We start from the raw sequence: 6,000 nt of genomic DNA on the forward strand, positions 1-6,000 counted from the left end.
AACCTCTCGACGCCTAATACCCACACTTGTTCTCCTTTCGAGATACAAATGATGGAAGTTATCGCGTCAAGGTGGAGTTTTTCTCCAACCCAACCTTCCTCTTCTCAAATTTAATTAGCAACCCTAGCTTAGAAAATAGACTAAACTTGTGAACTTTTGATTGTAATATCAACCAAAACACACAAGCAAAATGGGAGAAATTCACTTCTGAAATGACCTATTTATATTGAGCCTTGATGCAAATTTTTGGACACCTCCAGCTTGCTGAAACTTCACTTAAACATGTAAAGGACACATGTAATCCACTTAATCGACTTACCATCTCGTCCAACTTCACTCAAAACATCTAAAACAATTACCTTGAGGCTTTGACACGACTTGCTAACCTTCCTTAACATGGCCGCAGGCTCTATCTAGCATGCACATACCTCCACGCCTAACTAAACTCTAAAAGGAAGGTCCTCAGCCTCTTGGCCGCTTAGCTTAAACGTCTAATGACACTCCTCATCGCTCAATAACCTCTCAAGACAAGTCTTCTCGTCTAGCAGCCTTAAAAGTTATTTAATCCTTCTCAGCCACATACACAAACTCAAGTTTGGCTGCCTACTTATGTCCAAACACCTAGAGTGTGGACTTAGCCAAATTTCTCACCTTTTCAATTTAAGATTCTTAACTTTTAATGATTTCTTCTTAGTTTTCCTTCTTCTCATCTACCATGAAGTACTTAAAATGACACTTCTTAAGCTTACTTTCCCATCTGAATTTAATTTAAAATTAACCTCCCAAGATCTTTGGAAAAACTCAAGTTTCTTAGGGTTCGGGGTTTACAAGCTAGGGTTTCGTCGTGATTAATGCCTCTCATCCATCCTAGATGTGTTGCTTCTTTCTAAACGACTTTGATTATTTGCTACATGACTCTATGCTACGCTTACACTATTGCTTGTCACAATGAGTCTTTGGTCCACAATCATTCATTATAATGTTGCAACTGATTTCTTAGTCCTTTCTTCTCGTAATGAAAATAAAGTGTTTCACCGTGTCAATTGCTTGAACCTTTCTAAATTAATTGCCTTAAAGAAAATCATCCACAGAAGAGGATAGAAACTTTTTTTGCTTCGGGCGTTTGAGGGACCTTTAATATCTTGGTTTTAATCCCTTCAACCAAGGCTTCTCTTGTCGTTGCCAAAATATTCACTCAATATTTGGGTCAATTCCATGCATCACATATTTCTTTGTTACCATAGACGTGTTTATGCATTTTCGATTAAACGTGTGATACAACTCAAATTGAGTGTTTCCCTAAAATCAAAGTAAAACATTATCTCTAATTTTGAAAAAGAAATTTTCCGACAACAGTGCAAAAAACTTGCTTGTTTGGTTATTACATGGATTGCATGATTGATGTATATGCTAGATTCATCATCTTAGTGATCTTATCGAAAACCACTTCGCAGAATCAATTAATTCATTGGTGTGTCATTGAGGTGTTAAGTCTGCAACTACGTTACACAACGAGTATGGTCATTGCATGTAAGATTGTGCAATAAAAGGCACATGCTCCTTTCCTCGTGTAACTAATATATCTGCGTTGAGTACAAATTTTCCTATCATTTGCCCAATTGTAGGCAAAGTGATAGGCTTCCTAGGTAAACCAAGGTTGAACTTAGGAAATTTCTATCAAGCTTTAGTTATAGGAAAATTGCATAGGATAGCATTTTGAGAATATGATATAACAAATACAGCACATTATTTTAGAATTTTGTAAATATGGCAAAATTTTCACTTATAAAAAACTCTTCATCTAAATTTGTTATTATTTCTAAACTATCATTCAATAACCTATTTATCTTCCTCTTTTTAATGTCCTACTCATTATTTATTTATTCTCTCACTTTTTAAGGCTCTAATTATTTATTTATTCTTATACAAGAAAAATTATTTGTTCTTTTTGTCTTAATCTTGATTTTAGAATATCAGTAGTACAATAATTGCAATATAAAATATAATGATGTTGTTGATCGGAGTAATTTAACTTCATTTGTGATTTTTTTTTTTACTTTCTTCGATGTGTATTTTGAGTTGAATATGATTTCAAATGATTTTGTTTTATTTTTTTTTATATTGATTTTGTTTTGGTTTTAATTTGTCTCAGTTTTGTATATCAAAGTTGTGATATACTTATATTATATGTATTAGTTGGTTATTATACTTACTGCGTGGTTTTCATTTTTTTTTCAAATTTTATGCAGTTCATTATAGTATTATTAAGTATATGAATGATATAACTCAGTGTATCATTATCAAGTATATCAACAATATATTGTTAAAGCATATCAACAAAGTGAATCATTATCAAGGATATGAATCTAGTTTACAACTGTATATCAATAGTATATCAAGTGTAAGTAGGACTTCAAGCATATCAACAATCAAATATATAAAGTGAAGAATACTAATTAAGTGTATTTGCACAGTGCATAGGGTGTATCAAATATATCATGTACATCAAACGTATCAAATTTGTTGAGTGTACCAATGGCGCATAACAAGTTTATTAGTGGTGTATCAAACTTATAAGTGAAGTTTTTAAATGTATCAAACTAATCAAGTGTATCAAGGCCTAAGGGGTATCATGAATCAAGTGTAACGAGGAGTATTTATGTGTATCAAGATGTTTCAGGTGTGTATCAAAAGGTATCGAGTATATCAAAGAGTATCAGGTACATCAAGTGTATCTATCAACTGTATCAAGTGTATCAACAAAAAGTATTAAGTGTATCAAGAGGTATTATGTGTATAAGGTATATCAAATGTATATTAGTAACGAGGGCATTTGTGACATTTTACCTCTTGATGTGTGGGTTGGACTTTATTTTTGCCATTTTCGCAAATAATAAAGTATGTGTGTTATGGATTTAATTATTATAACTTGTTTTGTCATTTTTGCAAGTGCCCCTTAGTTATAAAGTCTATTTCTCCTTTAGGTTGTATACAATATTTATACAATATAAGGCAAAAGTAGGTATGTGTATTAAATCTACTATTTTTACACAATAGATTCTGTAGAAGGTGACATGGAATGGTGGAAACGTGGAGAGTGAACTAACTTGTGATAAAGAAATGCAAAGGACGATTTCCACGTTGTAGGCGATTAAGTCATGCGGTAGTCCTTGATACAAAAGAAATTACTTAATCATCTTCTAATTAAGGTGGACACTTTTCAGTGCCTAAACCAATACTTGTTCCCTTCTTGAGATACAAATGATAAAGTTCTTAAACCATAGCTATTTAGATTTCATTGCTTTTAAAGTTCACATTACCTCCCTTTTAAGGGTGATGACCTCTTGGCGCCAAGTTACCACACTTGTTCTCTTTTTGGAACACAAAATGATGGAGGTTTAATCATCAGGATGGAGTTTGTTTCCAAACTCCTTTCTATGCGCGTTAAGCAATGTCCTTGCTAATTACCCTTTCGAGGCAGTTGCCAACAAACACTAGAAAAGTGATGGAGTAAAGCTCAACTAAGCGCGATAAACCTTACAAGTAAAGACCTCTTCTCAAGAACTTATTGTTGGGATTTATGTCTTAAAACCCATAGATTGTAAATATAACCAATTGACCGTTATTAATAAAGTGTTATTTTTATAAATTTAATAAATGTTATTAATTATATTATTAGTTTTGTCTAAATTATCCAAATCCAATAAACTAACATCCTAAATTGTTTGATGAGTCTTAAACAGTATGTAGAGACATACAAAGATCAATGTTCGAAATCAACTTAAATGGTCTATAGTATAGGGATAAAGCTCAGTACCTTATCCTGGTAACACTGTAGATATGGCTCACTATGTATTTGATACAAACATAATGTTCCAATGCATTCGTGTAGGTGACATGTGAGTGGGTATCCTATACAATAAGTTTCCATAACATCGGACCATGAAACGTAACCACTAGATGAAACTCCGTTAACTAGTTAGGTTTCTACATCACTAGAATGATCTAGGTAACTTAGTCTTAATCCTGAATGTATTATGAACTCCTATTCATGAGAGATTATTTTAATTTGTACGGGTGAGAGTGGCTAGATTGCCAACTCAATAAGAATATCAGTTTGGGGACAAGACCGAGTAGGGAGTTGAGAACATAATTACACAAGATGAAATTCACTGTTTTCCTACTTTAGGGTAAGTAGATGAGTGTTCTCTTAAATGATGTCTCTAGGACTTGAACAAATGGTCCTACCATCTCTATGTCGTCACGAGAGGGGTTTATGTTTATTAGTAGGATCATAAACATGTTGTTCATTAGAAGAACACTAGTATTTAAGAATTAGAGCTAACCTAGGGATAAAGGGATAATTTGACCCAGTTGGTGTTACGAACATTCGTGAATGACTAGCTTACTGCTATTAGTCTCTATCCATGGACACAAAATATATCTACAATGAGAAAAGTTCAGTTGTGAGTCTTTAGTGTAGTGTACACACAGTTAATGAATATTGATTAGTGTGGTTAATGAGTTTTAGCCAATTAATCTCAAATTGTTGTAGCTTTTGATATGTAGGTCCATTAAGTCCCCTGCTTAGCTCGTAAAGGGTAATGTAATTTATTTATATTGGTTGTAATTTGAAATGTTCAAATTTACTTTGGGATTTAGTATAACGTATGACGATACATTATAATATAAAGTTTATATGTTAATCAAACTTTATGGTATAAATTTAATGTTAGATATGATTCAAAATTAATTTATGAGAGATAAAATGTTTGAAAAGAGTTTTTCTACAAAAAAAAAAAAACAAATTTTCAAACTAAAAGAAAAGCTAATTATTTTGCTTTTCTACAAAAGAGTTTCTCTCAAATATCTCTAAACTTTTTTCTATCTCAATTGGTTTCGACAAATCAATCTCATTCTAGAGATAGGAAGGTCTCCGACGGGTGGTGTTTCAATTTGAAAATTTATTTTGTAGATTATGAGATGTCAAACAAGTAAGTTTTTGTTTCGTTTTTGTTTCTCTAATCTATAATTAGAAAACATGCTGATCCTTTAAGTCTTAATAAGAAAACTAGTTTTTTAATTATTTTTGTCAATGTACTGGTATTTTTGGGTTTCCAAATTAAATTGAGGAATGGCTCTGTAAAATCTTCCACTATCATGGATTTTTATCCCTTCACTTATCACAAGCTCAACTACTTATAACACTTCGACAAATGAACAGTAAATGAATGATAGATTTACAGGGAATAAAGATTCAATGTATTGATAGTTGTAGCCCTTTTGGCCATGTACAATATAAAAGTCAAACATTACAATGAAAGTACAAAAACGAAAAGTAAAGAGTGGGAGTCGAGCAGCATAATACATAGAAATGTATTCATTGGCTCTTTTACAAGTTAGGAGGAAGAGGATGATGGTTTCTCTCTCTAAGCTCTAGAAAAAGAACTTCTACAAAAGGGGAAAGGTTAATCCTTTCCGTTGACTTATATGAAACTCTCTAGGGTTTGGTCCATTCAGACCAACCAACTTCCTTAGTAGAGATGGAGGTTTTTTATAGGCTACTTTGGGCGGGAAGCTTATATTCCTTATCCTCTACAAATGTTAGCGCCAAAAACAGCCTTATCTAGTGAATCTTCATTGCATGATGATGTGGCGTCTTGTCTAGCTGTGTTAATCACTAGGTAATTTTTCTATCACATAAGCTTTTTGCACGTGATCTTCTTGTGATTCACTGTGTTTGTTCTTTTCATCATTATCATGCGATAAAAAACTAAAACGCGTGGTAAAACATGCATGGAGACTAGGTAATTTTTCTATCACAAAAAAATTAAAATAAAATATTGATGATAAAAATATTAGTTGAAATTTATTAAGACTAAATAATATGTTCATATTTAATAGTTAATTAAAATTAATAATAACAATTAATTATAAACTAATTAAGTTATATTTATGTTGTTCATCTTCCTAGATTGAAACGTTCCATCATTCTTACAA

The sequence above is a fragment of the Cucumis sativus genome, chromosome 1 (assembly GCF_000004075.3).
Source record: "Cucumis sativus cultivar 9930 chromosome 1, Cucumber_9930_V3, whole genome shotgun sequence".
NCBI lineage: Eukaryota > Viridiplantae > Streptophyta > Magnoliopsida > Cucurbitales > Cucurbitaceae > Cucumis > Cucumis sativus.